Consider the following 19,914-nt stretch of genomic DNA (forward strand, 5'->3'; position numbering starts at 1 on the left):
CAATCTTCCACACGAGGGAGAGGGTAAGTGTCTGTTTTGGTTATCTGATTAACACTTCTGTAGTCGATGCAAAGCCTCTGTGACCCACCTGGCTTAGGGACTAGAGTGACAGGAGAACTCCACTCGCTCTGACAGGGCTCAATCATCTTGTGGTCCAACAGGTAGCCAAGCTCCTTCTGGATGAGAGGAACTTTCACTGGGTTCACACGGTAAGGAGGCAATTTAATTGGCTTTGCGTCTCCAACATCGACATCATGCATCAACACAGTGGTTCTTCCTGGAGTAGCACGGAACACTTGCGGGTACTCCTGCAGTAATGCCGAAAACTCCTGCCTTTCCTTGGGAGGTAGATGAGAAAGCTTAGTCTGGAGATCATTCATGATATCAGGATTCTTCCCCAAACTATCACTCAGGCTCATGCTGCATGGGAGAACTTCACTTGTAGACTCGGGTGGAACAGCTACAGTGCAGACTGGATTATTTTCGTCCCGCCTGTGATATAACTTTAGCATGTTGATGTGACATAGTTGCTTGCTCTTTCTACGATCTGGTGTGGCGATGACATAGTTGACATCACTGAGTTTCTTCTCCACGAAATAAGGACCACTAAACTTGGCTTGAGGAGGTTGCCCATGAACTGGTAGCAGAATCAAAACCTGATCTCCTGGCTGAAAGTGGCGTAACCTGGACTTCTTGTCATACCAAGTCTTCATCTTCTCCTGAGCAGCTCCTAAATTCTCTCTCGCCAGCTGTAAAGCAGTGGACAGCCGTTCTTTGAAATTCATCACATACTCCAGCAGGTTGACGTCATCTTCCTCCGACAGCCAGCATTCCTTGAGTAGCTTAAGGGGTCCTCTTACTTCATGGCCAAACAGTAGTTCAAAAGGTGAGAAGCCCAGTGATTCATTTGGAGATTCTCTTGCAGCAAACACAACGAATGGAAGACCTTTATCCCAGTCTTTCTGATGTTCCAAACAGTATTTCTTGAGCATCGATTTGAGTGTTTGATGATATCTCTCCAACGCTCCTTGGGTCTGGGGATGGTAAGCTGAAGACGTGATCTGGGAGATGCCCAACTCTTTCAGAGACTGCTTGAAAACATTTGACATGAAATTACTTCCTCGGTCTGACTGTACCTCCTTGGGCAGACCAAACTTTGTGAAGAACCATAGCATTTCCTTAACCACGTTCTTTGCTGAGATGTTTCTAAGTGGAATGGCTTCAGGATAACAAGTAGCCATATCAATCATGGTCAACACATAAGAAAATCCTGAAGAAGTCTTAGGAAGAGGGCCCACAATATCCACCAACACACGGGTGAAAGGCGCCTCAAAAGGAGGAATGGGAACTAGAGGTGCAACCTTTTCGGTCTGATTACACTTCCCCACAACTTGACAGGTGTGACAAGACTTACAATACCAGGAAACATCCCTGAAGATACCTGGCCAGTAGAAGTGTTTCAAAATGCGTGCCACAGTCTTCCTCACTCCAAGGTGTCCTGCCAAACTGGAATCATGAGCCACTCTAATGATATCCTGCCTACAAACACGAGGGATGACAACTTGATGTACAACCTCCCATTCACAGTCGGCTGATGCTGTTGGGGGTCTCCACTTCCTCATAAGTACTCCTGACTTTACATAATAACAAGTAGAAGCACCGGCTGACTCTTCTTCACTGTAAGCAGAGTTAGCTAGACCTTTCAACTCAGGGTCAGCAACCTGCAACTCAACCAACTCTTGACGAGACAAATTATCAACACTACGGGGTACTGCCTCATCTGGTGAGTGGTCCAAATTAGCAAGAAAAGTGTCAGCTAGGATAACATCATCATCATCATTATCCTCTAAATCACCAGTAACTTTAGACTTAGCCCTAGTGACAGCACATGCAGGGAACACATCAGGGACACCACAATCCTGGGACGCAGCCACTGGCTCACTAGACAACTGAGGAGCTGGACACACTTGACTTCCACCAATATCATTTCCAAGTAAGAAAGTTACACCTGACATTGGGAGTGTCTCAACCAACCCAACCATAACGGAACCATTAACAAAACCAGACTCTAAATTCACTCTGCACAGAGGAACAGAGAAGTAATTATTCCCTACACCTTGTAAGATTACAGTTTCATTAGAGGAATTAACATTAGAGCCTAGAACACTGGTCAGCATAAGGGATTGGCAAGCACCTGTATCACGATATATTTTAACTGATTTCCTGTCATTACTGTCCAGAGGACTGACAAAACCATCAGACAGGAAATTAGCACATGAACTCTTGAGAGTGTCACCCACGTTACTGCTCAAAAGAGGAGCTCCATCATGAGAATTTAAGTTACCCCTCAAAGCAGGTTCAGTTAACTCAGTTAAAGAATTCTGGGAACTCTCAAGAGTGGACACTAGACCAATTGACTGAATATTTAAAGACTCCTTTTTGTTCACATCACGCTGTCTCCTGAAACATCTCTCCGTAGTATGACCAAGCTTACTACAATAAGTACATTTACTTTTCTGAAATCTAGAGGTGAAGCTGGTATTTACTTCCTGAGAAACATCATCCTTATTCTCTGTCCTGTTACCTGTACTCTGAGTAGAGGCAACGTACTTACTCTCAGCTTTCCCTTTTTCTCTAGAATATCTCTTGTGAGTGAGAACATACTCATCAGCTAAAACTGCAGCATCAGACAAATTATCTATTCTTTTCTCATCAAGATATAGGCTTACATCTTTATAAATACACCTTTTGAAGTCCTCCAGCAAAATCATCTGCTTAAATTTGTCAAAATCAGAATCCACATTCTTAGAATTTAACCACTGCTCCAACAAATCTTCTTTGATTTTTGCATACTCAACATGGGATTGCTTATCTTGCTTGAAAGTTGTCCTAAATTTTACTCTATAGGCTTCAGGAAGAAGCTCATAGGCTTTAAGAATCAAGCTCTTAACTACATCATAATTATCACATTGATCCTGAGGCAAAGATGCATAAGTTACTTGAGCTTTACCGGTGAGAACAGTTTGAAGGAGTACTGGCCAATACTCCTTAGGCCAATTAAAACCTGTAGCTACCCTCTCAAACAACTGAAAATACTTAGTTAAATCAGATTCATTAAAAGGAGGGACAAGTTTAACATTTTTAGCCACATCAAAATCATCAGAGCTAGATGATCCAGTTCCACCTTGTTTCATGCGATACTCATGGTCTGCCTGAATCCTGGCAAGTTCAATTTGTGCCTGAGCCTGTACCTGTGCCTCTTCAATACGAGCCTGAGATTCCGCCTCCTTAGCCTGAGACTCAGCCTCCTTAGCACGTGCTTGAAATTCAGCTTCCTTCACACGAGCCTCCTGCAGGGCTAGCTGTAACTTAGCTAATTCAATCTGTGTTTGCTCATTTGGAGGAGTTACATTAAACAAGCTTTTATTAATCATGCCAATAATTTGATCTTTAGAATGATGAGAGTGAACTGCAATTCCCAATTGTTGAGCAACAAGCTTAAGTTCATTCTTTGTTCTGTTTTCTATATCACACACTGTTTGCACATTTGACAAAAAATCTTTGGCTTCATCAAGTGTAGAAATAGTAGCCATCATGAATATATCACAGTCACAAAATATCAAACAATATCCTTATGATAATATCCTGAATATCCTGGCGAGGTCGCCAAATTTATGTTACGGAACAGAGAAAGATAATGTACACTTTAAGTGAGAATACGAAGAGTCACTACTGTCCCGTAAAGTTCCAGGTTCAAAACAAAAGAGTTAGGTAAAATTACAAGTTAAAGTTTAATGCTTAAATTAACAACAAAACATTCAGGACTCATAAGGATAATGTAATGGCAAAAACAGGTTAAATATATGGTTAACTGCAATAGCCTCTATTAACACGAAATTAGCAAGAGTAAATTTATCTAAGTCAGCCCTGATGAAATGAGATACCAGATAATACTCAGTGAATGCCAGATAAATAATTACAGATACAAACTATTATCAAAAATGACTGACATAAAGAACCCCACACGAATTACAAAAACTTCACTAGGCCTACAAATTAAACTTATGCTATACAGTACAAGAAAAAATACAACAGTTATACTCAAATTACACACAGCTGCCAGATGTTTGGAGATTTCTTGAGCACTCACAATAATAATATCTGTACAGGGGAGGACAGAGATGTGAACAAAATGAGGAGCAGATCTAAGTGGCCATGATGCAGAGACTGAGCTCATTATATAGGGGCCAGGAGAGCTTGATACAACTTGTAATAAGGATGCGCAAATGAAGCCATGGGGACAAAGAGATGACAATCCCGCAAAGTATAACAGAGATGTCGACTTACTCTACTATAACGGTAGAAGGGGGGGACTGAGGCAGAACACGCTCGTGATCAAACATGCAGCAACTGTGCGTTAAAATTACACAAAGGATGATGAAATCATAGGCTATGTAACATTACCTAGATAAACTCTCCAATAAAATCCTCCCATTTCAACACTCCCTCCCCCTTAGTGACCAAAGTATCATCTTCATAATCCGCACACAGGGAAATCATATATATATATATATATATATATATATATATATATATGTGATTAATACTACAGTATATACAAAATATGTACACATCATTCAGGGGGGTTAACTTGGATGTTAACTCTACCCCCATTAAATACTGACTCCAAATTTGCAATTCTTGCATGCATTCTGTGCATTGCGAACAGCACTACTGGAAATACAATGCAGAAGATTATAAAGACAGTAGGTGCTGGGCTATACACATAATATGGGCTGAACATACTCAAACTCAAATCTTTCCAGGGCTTCATTGTTTCATTGATCAGTTGCATAGTTTCAAACTTAGGTGAAGTCATCTTAATACTTGTGCTCATGTTTAAGTCCATTTTAGGCAGTAGGTGGAAATGTTTGTGTGTATGATTGAGGATGGCGTAGTGATTGATGGTGGATAAAGTGGACATGGATGGTGTAAATACCGCACAGTAGTCTGGTGCTATGTATAATCCTGAGGCTGAAGTATGAGATGGTGGTATATCTGGACAGACTATGTAAACTGATGTGTTATGAATGAAATAAAAAAACTGTGAGTGTCCGATGCGTTGATGGTGTACAAGTTTATCTGGAGCAAAAGTGAAGTTGCAATGATGATGAATATTGTTATTTCTGATGATAGCCATTTCACAAGGGACTGTATCAGTAGGCTGAAACGTGAAAATATACGCAGGACAAATTTCGAACAGCATGTAATGATGTGCGGCACTTTCGTTCAATCGTTGATTCACTTGCGAAAGTGACAGTGTTCCGTCTCTTGGAGACCATGATGAGTTCGGTGTCTGTGTTGATGTTGATGATGACCAAAGTGTTATTATTTTTAGAAGGGAAAGGGTGTATTTGGTATACTGTGAACAGGTCTTCAGTTATGAATGGTACATGAACTACTACTGATGTTGGTGTTAGTGTTGCTTCCAAATATGGATAATATTGCATGAATTCCCTACTTCGGAACAAAGGCTTCAATTTATGTTTATGTATACCTTGACTAATTATCTGACGTAGCTCATGAACTGGAAGTAAGTCAATTGTGATCTTGCCATCACCAGCATTCGAAATTCCTTGCATAAGTGCCCTGTAACGAACTCTAGTGTTGTCTAATTGTAGTAGAATTGTGTCAGTATGTTCTGTGATGATGAAGAAGTGTTGGAAAAATGTTATGTTACCTTCCATTTCATTTATTTTATCTACACTTTCGTGAGCTATGTTTTCTGTCTTTTTCAGATTTTTCGCAATTGTCTTCATTGCTGAGTTATGTTCTGTGATGAATTTATCTTGGTATGTTAGTACCTGAGCTAATTTATTATATTTGTTGTTTATTTCTTTAAGGCCTTCCTCTGTAGCCAATCCAAAGATGTTCCCAAGAACTGCGCCACCCAGGTCGAACAAACCGCTCTTTTGGCGAGTACATGTGATGTTGTTCTTGTCGCTCAATACCTCCGTTCCATAAGATGGGAGATCTTGGATCATGATGAGCATAGTTGACTTAGCCTGTTCTATTTTCCATTTCGCTAACTTTACTATTTCATTCACTTCCTTTGTGTTATGTGCTTGTGAAACATAGCCTCCTATCATGAAGTCCAGGGTTCGTATTGGTCTTGCGATATTTCCTAGATAAGAAGGTAATTCATACAAGTAATCCAGACTTATTTCAGTACTCATGACATCTTTTACGATTGAAGTCGTGGCCGTTGGAGATATGAGGCATCCTTGCCGTACTATGTGTTGAGGGTCTAAGTGCGCATATCCTCTTGCTATGTAGAGGAGAATCCATTGCATTAGTCCCTTCATCGCTACCTATGAACAAAAAAATCTATTAATTTCCTAATATGGTCATGCTTTGGTCGATGATAGTGATGATGTACGCTACGGTTGATTGTTATTTCATTTATAGAAGGAATTTAAATCGATATTTAATTCTCGTAAATGATGTACTGTAGATTTTATTGGAACAGTTGCACCTATGTTTGATTGTTTGGTATATGACCTTAATTTATTTTTGTAATTATTGTTGTTTTCTTGATTGGTTTCTTGAGTTACGTTCGCTTGTTCGGTGGTATCCGAGGCTGAATAATTATTGGATAGTTCCCTTGAAACTCGTTTTAAATGGTCAATATGAACTTGTTTCTCTTCGCCACTAGACAGTGACTTAATTAAAACTTTGTTTGCTTTTATGTTCATTACTCTGTATGGGCCCTCAAATCTGGGGGATAATTTATTGTCTCTTGTATGAATGATACCATAAACAATGTCTCCTAAGCTGATAGGTGAGTCTCTTGCCTTCTTGTTAAATGCCTCCGTCATTTCTTCCTTGGACATTGTTAACTGTTTTTTTACTCTTTTGTGTATGTCCTAGAATTCACGTAAACGGAGTTTAGAGTGATCATCGTAATTGTATATAGGCATGCTGTCACCTTCTAGGAGCTCATATGGTAGTTTTTTATCCGTCCCATATATAATGAAATGTGGTGTGTCACCTATGGATTTATTTATAGATCCATTAACTGAGGCTTCTATTCTGGGAATCCAATCATCCCAGCTTTTTTTTTTTTTTTATGTGAGGAAGAAGGAACCAAAGGCAATGAGCCTGCAAAACTATTCCTTCCAAGAGAAAAACAAAATATAAGAGAGAGCCAAATTCAAGATCCGATCATTTCCAGATGCCTGGACACACTGTGTTTGAAAAACTGGAGATCATATGAAGTAGGAAATACAGTCAGAGGGAGACAGTTCCAGAGTTGACCTGTTGCATAAATGAAGGACTGGGAGTAATGGTTAACTCTTCCATTAGAGAGTTGGACAGAACAGGGATGAGAGTTTGCTACTAGACGGGTGCAACGCGCCCGTCGTAGGGGTGGAGGAATGCATGCAGACAGTTCAGAGGAGCAGTGACCATTGGAGTAGCGATAGAAAAGAGATAAAGATGCAACAGTGCGGTGAAGAGACAAAGGTTGAAGGGAGTCAGTAAGAGGAGGAGAGTTAATGAGGCGAAAAGCCTTTGACTCCACCCTATTGAGAAGAGCTGTATGTGGGGAGCCTCCCCACACATGAGAGTTGTACTCTACACAGGGGCGGATAAAACCCCTGTATAGAGTCAACAATTGTGCAGGGGTAAAGAAGGAACGGAGTCGGCTTAGCACACCCAATCTCTTGGAAGCAGATTTAACAAGAGATGTAATATGATCTTTCCAAGACAAGTTCCGAATAGATGAAACCCCAAGCATGTTCAAGGATGATGCAGGATTAAGCTGAATATTATCAAACATTAGTGGGTATACCTGTGGAAGATTTTGTCGGGTTGATAGGTGCAAAAACTGAGTCTTTGATGCATTAAAAACAACAAGATTATTTTTACCCCAGTTAGACATATGAGCCAAGTCAGACATTAGGTGTGCCATAGCCTCATCCCTTGTTTGTTGAAGTAACTGCTGAGATGGACGTTGCGGGAATCGAATGGAAAGGTGAAGGGTGGAGTCATCAGTGTATGAGTGGATAGGGTTAGATGTACAGCTTAGAAGGTCATTGATGAATAAAAGGAAGAAAGTTGGTGATAGGACAGAGCCCTGAGGAACACCACTGTTAATAGATCTAGGAGAAGAACGATGGCCGTCTACAAGAGCGGCTATAGAACGACCAGAAAGGAAGCTAGAGATGAAGGCACAGATAGAAGGATAGAAACCGTAAGAGGGCAGTTTGGAAATTAAAGATTTATGCCAGACTCGATCGAAAGCCTTAGAGATGTCAAGTGCATAATTTTCATTGAGAATGTGTCGTAGCACATCTAATACTTTTTTGTTTTGTCTCTCTACCAACCCATTAGATGCTGGGTGATACGCTAAAACATTAACCTTTTTGATGTATTGTTTACATATTTCTTGTAAGATATCAGAATTAAATTCTCCTCCATTATCACGTATTAGTACCTTTGGGGGTAGTAAAGCGACATACTACATTATCTGTTATTGCCTTTGCTACTGTCTCTGCTGTTTTATCTTTAATTGGAGCTAAAATGACATAACGGGAAAAATGATCCGTTGCTACGAGTAGGTATTGGTTATTATTGTATGATAATGGCATCTTGAGTAAATCAACAGCGACAACGTCCCATGGTTGATGTGGTACAGGGTAATTACCCATTGGTGCAGGTGTGATTGGGTATCCTTTGTGTTTTGCACATGATTCGCATCTGTCTATATGACTGTTTATATCTTTTCGTAATGAAGGCCAGTAATATAACAGCTGGGCTTGTTTGAATGTCTTATCCTTTCCAGGATGTCCTGCATGAGGGCTATCGTGTATCGTTCGTAATACTTGGGGTATCATGTCATTAGGTACTACCAACTGATTAGTATGTCTTTGGCATTTTGGTTGTTTCGGGTTGGTCTTGTATAAAGTATTATTGACTATTGTGAATTGTTTGAGTGGGACATGCAGTTTGGGTAATTGTATGTCATCTCCACTTTGTAACTTGTATATAACTTTAGACCATATTGGGTCAAGTCTTTGTGCTTTTGCGATATCCTCGTGGTTTGGGATATTTCCTTTGAGATCTAATGCCGCGACCTGAATTGTGTTCGGGTTCCTTGATAATGCGTCAGCTACTATGTTCATTTTACCTAGTATATAATGAATTTGTACATTGTAGTTTTCAACTGTACATTTCCATCTTGCTCTCCTCCCAGAGAGGAGTTTTTCTTTAAACATACCCATTAGTGGTTTATGGTCGGTGAATAAGTGTATTTCGTAGCCATATATATACCAAATCTCGAAACTTTTGTAATGCAAAAACCACTGCAAGTGCCTCTAAGTCTGTAGTGCAATAATTTTTCTCTGCACCATTTGTTTGTCTGCTGGCAAATGCAATTGGTTGATTCTTTCCTCTTTTATCTTCCTGCATCAGTACTGCCCTTAATTCTTTAACTGATGCATCTGTACAGATAAGAACTGATTTTGTGAAATCCGGATATGCCAAACAAGGTGCATTTGTTAGTTTAATTTTCAGATTGTTAATTTTTTTTTTTTTTTTTTTGCTCTTCTTCCCATTGGAATATAGCATCTTTTTTGAGTAGTTGCAATAGAGGAAAGGCTATATGAGAGAATTGTGGTACGAATGACCTATAGTACCCAACTAGACCTAAAAATTGTCTAACTTCGTCAGTCGTAACGGGTTCAGGAAAATCTCTCACTGCCTGTATTTTGTCATCAGTGGTGTGAATACCATTAGGACTTAATTTGTGGCCTAAGAAATTTATTTCCTTAAAGCAAAATTTGCATTTAGAAAGCTTAATTTTTAAACCAGCATCACAAAACTTTTGTAAGAGTAAGTCTAATTTCTTGAGATGTTCCGTACTATTTTTCGTTGCGATTATAATATCGTCAAGATAAACAAATATTCCTTGTCCTAAAATTCCGAACAATACGTAATTCATAAGACGCTGGAATGTGCCTGGGGCTGTCCTCAGTCCCATCGGCATCCTTGTATATTGGTAGTGTCCTCTATTTGTGGAAAAGGCAGTGTATTTACGTGTCTCCTCTTCAACCGGTATTTGGTAATAGGCATTTAATAGATCGATTGTAGAATATTATTTTCCGGTCCAATATTCTGTAGAACGTCGCTTAGCAATGGCATGAGAAATCGGTCTGGGATTATGTGATTGTTTACTTTACGGTACTCTACTACCGCACGCATTTCTCCATTTCGTTTGGGCATGAAGGATAATGGGGCATTACACGGGGAGACTGAAGGTTCAATAATTCCAAGATTTAACATTTCATCGACATACTGATTTGCAAGTGTACGTTGGGAGTCTGGGATGCGGTAGGCTGGTACGAAAATTGGTGGTGTTTCTGGGTGCACATTAATCTTGTGATTAATCAGGTTAGTACACCCTAATTGTTCTCCGGATAATGCTACGGTGTCCCTGTGTGTTTCCAGCAGAGTTAACAAATCATTTTCTTTATCAAATTCACCTGAGTGAATTAAATTCTCTTTTATGCTTTCTCTATCTGTAGATTTTATCTCACTTGTCACTCCAGCTATAACTATTTCCTTCACAAGAGCGGGACATTTTTCAGTATTAACTATGCAAGTCCCCTTTTTCAACTGAACTTCCCTATTCATATGATTAATTATGAATATCTGAGTTTGCCCTTCGTCGTTCATCTGATATAATGCGTTTTCTACTGATAATCCCTTTACATAATTCTTCTAAGACAAGAACAGTACTATTCCGTAATTTACTCTTTGTGGTAACTTTCATATAGGAATTAGGTGGTATATCTAAATCATTGGTGAGATGGGCGGGAAAAACTGATGAATCAGTAGGCTACTGTTACCTGGGACTCTAATCATGGAGGCTGGGGCTAGTGGTGTTAGTGGATCTATACACTCATCTGTTTGTGTATGTTTGTTTAAGCTTTTAATATTACCAATTCTTTTTGTTTCTCTTTTACTAATCGGTGAGGGCTCTGATGGTATTTCCTCTATGAATTCATTGTCAAAGTCTATTCCATTCATTTGTGGGAGTAAAGTTATGTTCTCTGCTCTCATACATCTTAAGCCCAGTAACATATGAGCTTTAATTGCTAAGTTTTCAACGATATAGAAAAATGCAGGCAATTTTTAAACGAGAATGTTCAATAATAGTGAAGAGCAGGGCCAATGAATTGTCTTGCTAAATCAAGCAATGATTATTTTAAGCCGGTCCGCTTCACCGATTCTCTCAGAACGAGAATTTATAAACTTTCTCAACAGTACACAGCAGAGACTAATTACTCACTTGCTGTTTATTAGTACTGTTAGCCTCTGGAGAAAGTTACTTCACCCCTGACAATAAATAACTATCTATCTATCTATCTGTCTATAGCCCGACGCCCTAACCCCGCAAAGGGTGGCCGCAGACAAAACGCCTCCAAGTCGCTCTGTCACCCACCATTTGACTACCCTCCCCCCAACTCGCCCCCCCCCTCCCTCATATACCTCTCAACTCCATCCCTCCACCTCATCCTCGGTCTACCTCTCCCTCTCCCTCCCTCCACCTCACCTACATACACCCTCTTAGTCAGTCTTTCATTCTCCATTCTCTTCACATGTCCAAACCACCTCAGTGTATTTCTCCTAATCTTCTCAACCACATCCACATCCACCCCACAGCGTTCCTTCACTTCTTCATTCGTCAACCTGTCCCTCCACGTCACTCCACATGCTCCTCTCAAGTAACTCATTTCCACTGCTCTCACTCTTGACTTGTTTCCCTCTTGCAAGGTCCATGCCTCGCTTCCATACGTCAGGGTAGGGATCACAATACTATCATGCAGTGACTTTTTAACTTCCATACTCACCTCCCTATTCCTCATCACTGCTTTCAGTGTACCAACAACCTTCCTTCCCTGCTGTACCCTTTCACGCACTTCATCCTCCAAAGTTCCATCCTTACTCATCACACTACCCAAGTACTTGAATGCACTCACATTCTCCATATCCTCACCATCCAACCTCACTGCACACTCTGTGACTTCATTCCTCTCAAACACCATAACTTTACTTTTGTTTACATTAACTTTCAGATTCCTCCTCCTAAACACTGTCCCAAATTCATTCACCAAACCTTGCACCTCCCATTCATCTTCACTCAACAGTACTGTATCATCAGCAAACAGCAACACCGGAAGCTTCCAAATCTCACCCTCATTCATTAGAGCCACCCCCACATCCACTGCCCTACCCTGCACCTCCTTTACAACCCCATCCATGTATATATTAAACAGCCATGGAGACATCACACAACCCTGTTTCAGTCCCACATTGAGATCAAAGAACTCACTCAGCTCACCATCCACTGGCACCATAACCCTAGCTCCCTCATACATACTCTTCACAGCACTCAACAATTTCCCCTCCACTCCATATATTCTTAATACCTTCCACATACCTTGCCTATCTATTCTGTCATAAGCTTTCTCCAAGTCCATGAAGGCAGCATACACTTTCCTTCCCTTCTCTAGATACTTCTCCACTAAACACCTTAGAACAAATATCTGATCTACACACCCTTTTACCTTCCTAAACCCAACTAGCTCCTCTGTCATATGCCTAACCCTATCAATGAATATTCTACCATATATTTTACCAGTCACAATCAGTAGGCAAATACCCCTATGGTTACCACATACTTCTCTCTCTCCTTTTCCTTTGTATAAAGGAACAATTATACCTGATTTCCAGTCCTCTGGAACCCTTCCCTCTTCCCAAGCCAATCTACACAACTTCCATATCCACTCCACAACAATCTCACCCCCATACCTAAGCATTTCACCACACACTCCATCAATTCCTGGGGCCTTTCCCAACTTAATATTCTTCATCGCTTCCACTACTTCCGCCCTACTGACCTCTTCCTCCCATCTCTTCTTCTCCCAGCCATTCCCCAACCACTTATACTCGCACTGCTCTCACTCTCCACATTCAACAAATCCTCAAAGTGCTCCTTCCATCTCCTCAGATTCTCTCTCTTCTCCACCAACAATCTATTATTCCTATCTTTCACTCCCCTACTATTTCTCCTATCACACTGCCTTACTTTCTTTACCTCCTTCCAAAACAATTTCTTACTCTCTCTCCATTTCACACTCAGATTCTATTAATAATATCAGGTTCTTGCTGATGCGTTACTCCTAGAAGGCACGACGGATTTTAAGTTTAATACAACAAGACTGGCCAAAGTACCAGTTATGAATAGCAAAACGTTTATGCAAGCTAGGAGCTATAAGGGAAATAAGCTTAATTGTGGAGAAATGAAACACGAGTTTACATTACATTAAGCTCAAGAAAAAGAACTGTTAAATTTATTGATTACAAAGAAATAAATTTAACGTTACATTTCAAATGATTTCAAATAAAGAGATCGTACTCACTCACTCACTCAAAAGCTAAATTCTTACGCCTAGGAAAAGCACCTTAACCAAACTCTTAAGTCTAGGAAAACGAAAAGGAAATACTGGTCAATGAATGTAGTGTATCACCAACGAAGGGTGGGAGCCTGGAGAACTGTAGTCTAATGGAGTCTGGATGCTAGCTGACCTCTCACTCTCTCACTGCTGGAGCACAGAACCTCACTCCGTCACGTCAGATACTTGACTGACTAACTCGTGGGAAAGAAAGGAGCGCTATGGCCACATTTTTTTAACGGCTAAAGTGAGCGAAACGCGCCCAAAACAAATCGCTCAGTGGAAGCACTAATGTCTCACACAAAGACGATCACTTATGACAATGAAAAAATTGATTTGAAAAGACTCCCGACTGAATGAGCGGTTAACTGAACGATGAACTGGGATTCCACTAGAGTTTGCGGTTTCCCACAAAAGCCAATGTCACTAGCCGACTCGTGACATTACGCCCCATGAAAATCAAATCTTTCTTTCTTCAGAAAAAAATTTCAATATAGATACATATAATTCCTAATTCAGTCACACAAGATTCACACTGTGGTGTGTGTGCTATCCTGCTACAGGAGAAAATCGCTATCTCCAATGAACATAAAAACCCCGTATTTATGTCAATAGAGGCAAGCTTGAGGGAAAAATCTCCGTGACGACGGTGAAAATCCTGTACTCAGGTCAAACTGAGCGAAAGTTCACTACATTTACACTGATAACTAATTGTTGTGTAGCGTGGTGTATGTGATACACGATGTAGGTGTGACAGTTGTGGTGTAACTGTACCTACGTGTAGAATGACACAGTAAATATTAATAATATGGCGACGACAAAGGCAGAGGAGAAGAGGTGGCAGTGTGCGGCAGATGATCACCTGGCCCGCACAGCAAAACTGCTACACCCATTGCTGTACCTGCAAAATCAATTAAGGTGGAGCATCAAAAGTGTCAATGAGACAAAAATTCTTATTACATTACAATTACTCTCTCTGCCTAGCAATCAGTACATGCTACGAAAGGTATGCTCTAGCTGAAAAATACGAGTGACAGCCTAAGCTTCGTACATTCGAGGTCGCCATTAATTTATTAGGTAGATTATTAACCAGGAAACGTAGTCCCTGGACGCCGTTGTCTCGAGGACTCGTGTAGTTTACTGGTTAAACTTAACTCTACATTTACGATTAGTGTTGGCAAGTTGAGAATCCTTATGCAAACTCGGGCTTGTGTGTCCACTGACACAGCCTCGAACTGCACACGGGTCCTCAACCTGTGCCTTAACCTAGTGCCTATATTAATATCGGGGAGCTGAGAATCCTTGTGCAAACTCGGGCTCATGTGTCCGCAGACACAGCCTCGAGTCGCCTCTGCGGGGTTCTCTCTCGAACTTTCCCCTTAACCTACGGTGCATAATATGTATGTGCAGGCCCTGGACATACTGCATCCTGTGGGGCCAACAAGTGAGACGTCAGGTCTACACTTTTAACTGGGAACCAGGCTGGTCCTTGGATTACTCAAATCTCTGAGGCTGCCTATCTTACGGAACCCAGCATACAACAGTTGCTAGTTAGTAAGCAGTTAGTAGGTGAGACATCAGGTCTACACCCACATTACCACTGCCCTGTCTCTCAACTGACTCAGAGACTACAGGTGTGGTTAGAAACGGCACAGGAAGGACATGTCTCTGATTGGTGTTACATGGACACACATTGAAGGAACGCACAAAACTATCTATGTCTCGTCCCATCCCTGGCCAGAAAAAGTCAGCTCGGATACGGCCCTGGGTCTTCCTTTTGCCCAGGTGACCTCCTGAGGCTGAACAATGACCCCATTCTAACACTGCTTGGCGGTACTTGGCGGGAACGAGAAACTGCAGTCGAACCTCGCCCTCGGGTGTTCATGTCTCACGGTAGAGCCGTCCTTGTTTGCGAAGGAACTTGGCTCGACCTCCCTGTGAATACTTTATCACTCGACCCTTTTGTTTCTTCCACACAACAGCAAGCTTTGGGTCAGATTGTTGTTCTTGAACAACAAGTTGGCTACACATCAGATCTTGCGGCGATTCTATGGTCACTGGGGTGACACAATCTGGAGCCTCAGTCATGGCTCGTGTTACTGTAGCCGAAGTCTGAGTAGTGTCATCTTCGGTGCAAATATCCTAGACACCGGAAATATTGCCTATGATAAGATCAAAAAAAGGTTCTGGCGTGACAACTGCGAGTGTCGTACCAGTATAAAATGGAGATGCCACCTGGATACATGCCTCAGAGAACAATCTCACTGATCCATCAATAAGGTTTACATGGATCTGTCGACCTGTATACTGCTCAGGCCGAACTAGACTCTGCTTGACAGAGCAACCTGAGGAACCATTGTCTCTCAGGACCTTCACATGGATGCCTCCCACAAACCCTGGCTGAACAAGGAAGGTACTGTCACCTGTGGAAGGGCCTGTGGAGGAAGCAGCTAGCCACTCATGAGGCTGCTGAATAACTGATGTGGCAAACATGGTGCCTTGAGAATTTGATACTTAAGGGGTCGTACTCACTGCCTGGGAAGATGGAACATTGGCCATCTGTGGAGGGGTGTTCACTGTCGCTGTAGGACTAGTGAACTGTGGGGGAGCACCCGTACTGGTAGAGATGTGACCACCGTGCTGCTGCCATTGAGGAATGAAGGCTGCGTTTGCTTCCTGCCTCCTTTGAGCTGGCGGTGAAAAAGTTTGTCCCGACGGTTGGTTGCGTGGCTGATACTGCTGCTGGTTAGGGTACTTGTTGTACCTCTTCCACTCAGGTTTCTGAGTGTTTTACCCCTCGTCCTTCCTCTGCGGTTTTGGACCTTGACTATTATTCTGAGAATGGCCTTGTTGCTGGGGTTCAGTCTGAGACGGTTTCCCAGACTTGGCAGTATCTTTTCTGCTGTTCCAGGTGTTTTGCTTACGAGGTTGATACCCGTAAGCAGTGAAATATGCATCAGCCTTTTCTACCATTTGCCTGGCATCTTTCACCTGGCAGATCTTAAGCTGTGCTATGAGCTCAGCAGGCCACGACCTCTCTAGCTGTGTACGCAGCATAAGATCAATTATCCCCTCACGCGTGGAAGGAGTTTCATCTTTCTCCATCCACTCACCTAAGTAAGCAGTGAGACGGTTGAGGAACTGAACAGCTGTCTCCTTGTCTTGGAGATGAGCTCGCATGAAATGAACTTTGGCATCGTCTACTGTGAGACCATACGCCTTAATGAGTGCAGCTTTCATCATCTCATACGTGAGATTGTCTCCACGAATTCTGTGGAGAATATCGAGGGCAGGGCCCTCAAATAAACTAAGAAATTGGAGCCGCTTAGCTGCCTCATCCAGTTGATACATGTCTGCCATGTCCTCAAAACGAGCTATGTACGGCTTGATTCGCTCGCCTTCCTTGTATGAAGGAAACTTGACGCGTGGGGTCGCCAGGACATGTGCAGGGAGAACGCTCGTGGAGCTTGGATCAACTGCACCAGATGTGTCTGAAGCCAAGGAATCTTGCTTGAGCTTCAAAACCTCAAGTTCATGTTTTTCTCGTGCCTCACTTCGGCACGTTCATATTCACGTTGTTCCCGCTCGTGTTCTAAGTCGAGTTCGCGCTGTTTTCTCTCGTGTTCGTGCTGTTCTCGCTCGTGTTCGCGCTGTATCTTACGCTCTTCACGGGCATCATTCTCGCGCTGCTGCTCCTGATTATGCCGTGAGAGTATGTACTCTTTAATATCCTGGGGCTCGGTAAGCCCTATGTCTTTGGCTTCTTGTAAAAATACAGTGGTAGCCATGACGCTAATTTACTAAACAAGCCGAAACTGAGTACTGACTGCTGCTTCGCAAACGAATGCTAATAACACAAGTAAAGAATACAGACACATGCTATAGTCTCACCAATCTAAAACCAAGGTTTGGGTGGAGTCCAGCCGGGGATTTCCCGGCATACAGCGCTGCCTTGTTTCCTATACTCTGATTGGCTAGTGGCTGACCTGACACCGATAGAGCTCGCCGCTCACATCTCGCCACCTGGCCTGACATGACTTCACCCACTTCTGTGTGTGTGTGTGTGTGTGTGTGTGTGTGTGTGTGTGTGTGTGTGTGTGTGTTTGTGTATGTGAGTGTGTGTAAAGACAAACTAATTTAAGTCATAAATATAATTTAAGTTATATATATAACAGAAAGTGAACAGTGGAAGCACGTGACAGAAGTTTAAATCTCCCTCTAATGGGTCAATTCCCAGTATGGGCCTGGATGTTGCCGCTCGTGAGTGTTTTAACTTATTTATTTCTATTAAGAAAATAGCGTATGTTCTACTGATTCCTTCAAATTATATTATACACGTAATTGTTGCATTACTTACCCAACTTAGAACTACCGTGAAAGTCGGTAAAATTAACCACATTTTTTTCAGCAACACTGTAAAATATGTATGCCAGGTTTCTTTACTGATGTACAAGAGCCATATGCATTACAAGTTTACCTTCCTTTGATATGCTAGAATACTTACGTTTATATTGTATTAGTATGTGTGTACCTATCTGTGATGCCTATTACAAACATAACAGAATCTACTCATCGCTCGTTTAGGAAGTATGGCATGGCTGCACCCAGCGCCAGACCCCACCCAAACCTTGGTTTTAGATTGGTGAGACTATAGTGGTGACCAGTCTTATCTAATTAACTGGCAAAAATAAAGCAAAACTCACTTGCTAAACTAACGGTAAACACCAGTAAGCTTGTGCCTATAAACTTTAATGATAAATACCTAAATATGAACGAGTGAGTATTATCTCGTGAATAGCTTTAGAGCTAGGAGTTAATATCCTGGAATAAGGTCGCCAATTGTCACGGTGTTTTTAACATATATGCAAAATTAAAAGATAATATTCAATAATACTGAACAGCAGGAACAAGAATTGCTGTACCTGCAAAATCAATTAATGATTACTTTAAGCCGGTTCGCTTCGTCGATTCTCTCAGAACGAGAATTTATAAACTTTCTCAACAGTACACAGCAGAGACTAATTACTCAATTGCTGTTTATTAGTACTGTTAGCCTCTGGAGAAAGTTACTTCACCCCTGACAAAAAATAACTAATTCTATTAATAATATCAGTTCTTGCTGATGCGTAACTTCTAGAAGGCACAACGGATTTTAAGATTAATACAACAAGACTCGCCTAAGTACCAGTTATGAATAGCAAAACGTTTATGCAAGCTAGGAGCTATAAGGGAAATAAGCTTAATTGTGGAGAAATGAAACACGAGTTTACATTACATTAAGCTCAAGAAAAAGAACTGTTAAAATTTATTGATTACAAAGAAATAAATTTAAAGTTACATTTCAGATGAATTCAAATAAAGAGATCGTACTCACTCACTCACTCAAAAGCTAAATTCTTACGCCTAGGAAAAGCACCTTAACTAAACTCTTAAGTCTAGGAAAACGAAAAGGAAATACTGGTCATTGAATGTAGTGTATCACCAATGAAGGGTGGGAGCCTGGAGAACTGTAGTCTATTGGAGTCTGGGTCCTAGCTGACCTCTCACTCTGTCACTGCTGGAGCACAGAACCTCACTCCGTCACGACAGACACTTGACTGACTAACTCGTGGGAAAGGAGTGCTATGCCCACATTTTTTTAACGGCTAAAGTGAGCGAAATGCGCCCAAAACAAATCGCTCAGTGGAAGCGCTAATGTCTCACACAAAGACGATCACTTATGACAATGAAAAAATTGATTTGAAAAGACTCCCGACCGAATGAACGGTTAACTGAACGATGAACTGGGATTCCACTAGAGTTCGCGGTTTCCCACAAAAGCCAATGTCACTAGCCGACTCGTTACAATATATATAGATATAGATAGATAGATAGACAGATAGATAGATAGATACATACATACATAGATATACTGTATATATATATATATATATATATATATATATATATATATATATATATATATATATATAGATAGATAGATAGATAGATATATTTATATATATATTTATATAGATAGCTAGATAGATTTATATATATATATATTTTTATAGATAGATAGACAGCCAGATATATATATATATATATATATATATATATATATATATATATATATATATATATATATATATATATATATGAAATCTCCCTGAGTGTTTGTTATGTGGATGATACTTTGGTCACTAAGGGGCTGTGAGCGTTAGAATGGGAGGATTTTATATGAGAGTTCTTCTTGGTAAATATAATTTTTCTTTGGTATATATATATATATATATATATATATATATATATATATATATATATATATATATTCTGATGGCTCTGTAGCTATTTCTTCTACTGATAAAGCAGATCTCTTCGCTCAGACTTTCTCCTCCAATTCCACTTTAGACGA

Source organism: Coenobita brevimanus, chromosome 24, assembly GCF_032717465.1.
Source record: "Coenobita brevimanus isolate Jiangsu-jjx chromosome 24, ASM3271746v2, whole genome shotgun sequence".
Lineage (NCBI taxonomy): Eukaryota > Metazoa > Arthropoda > Malacostraca > Decapoda > Coenobitidae > Coenobita > Coenobita brevimanus.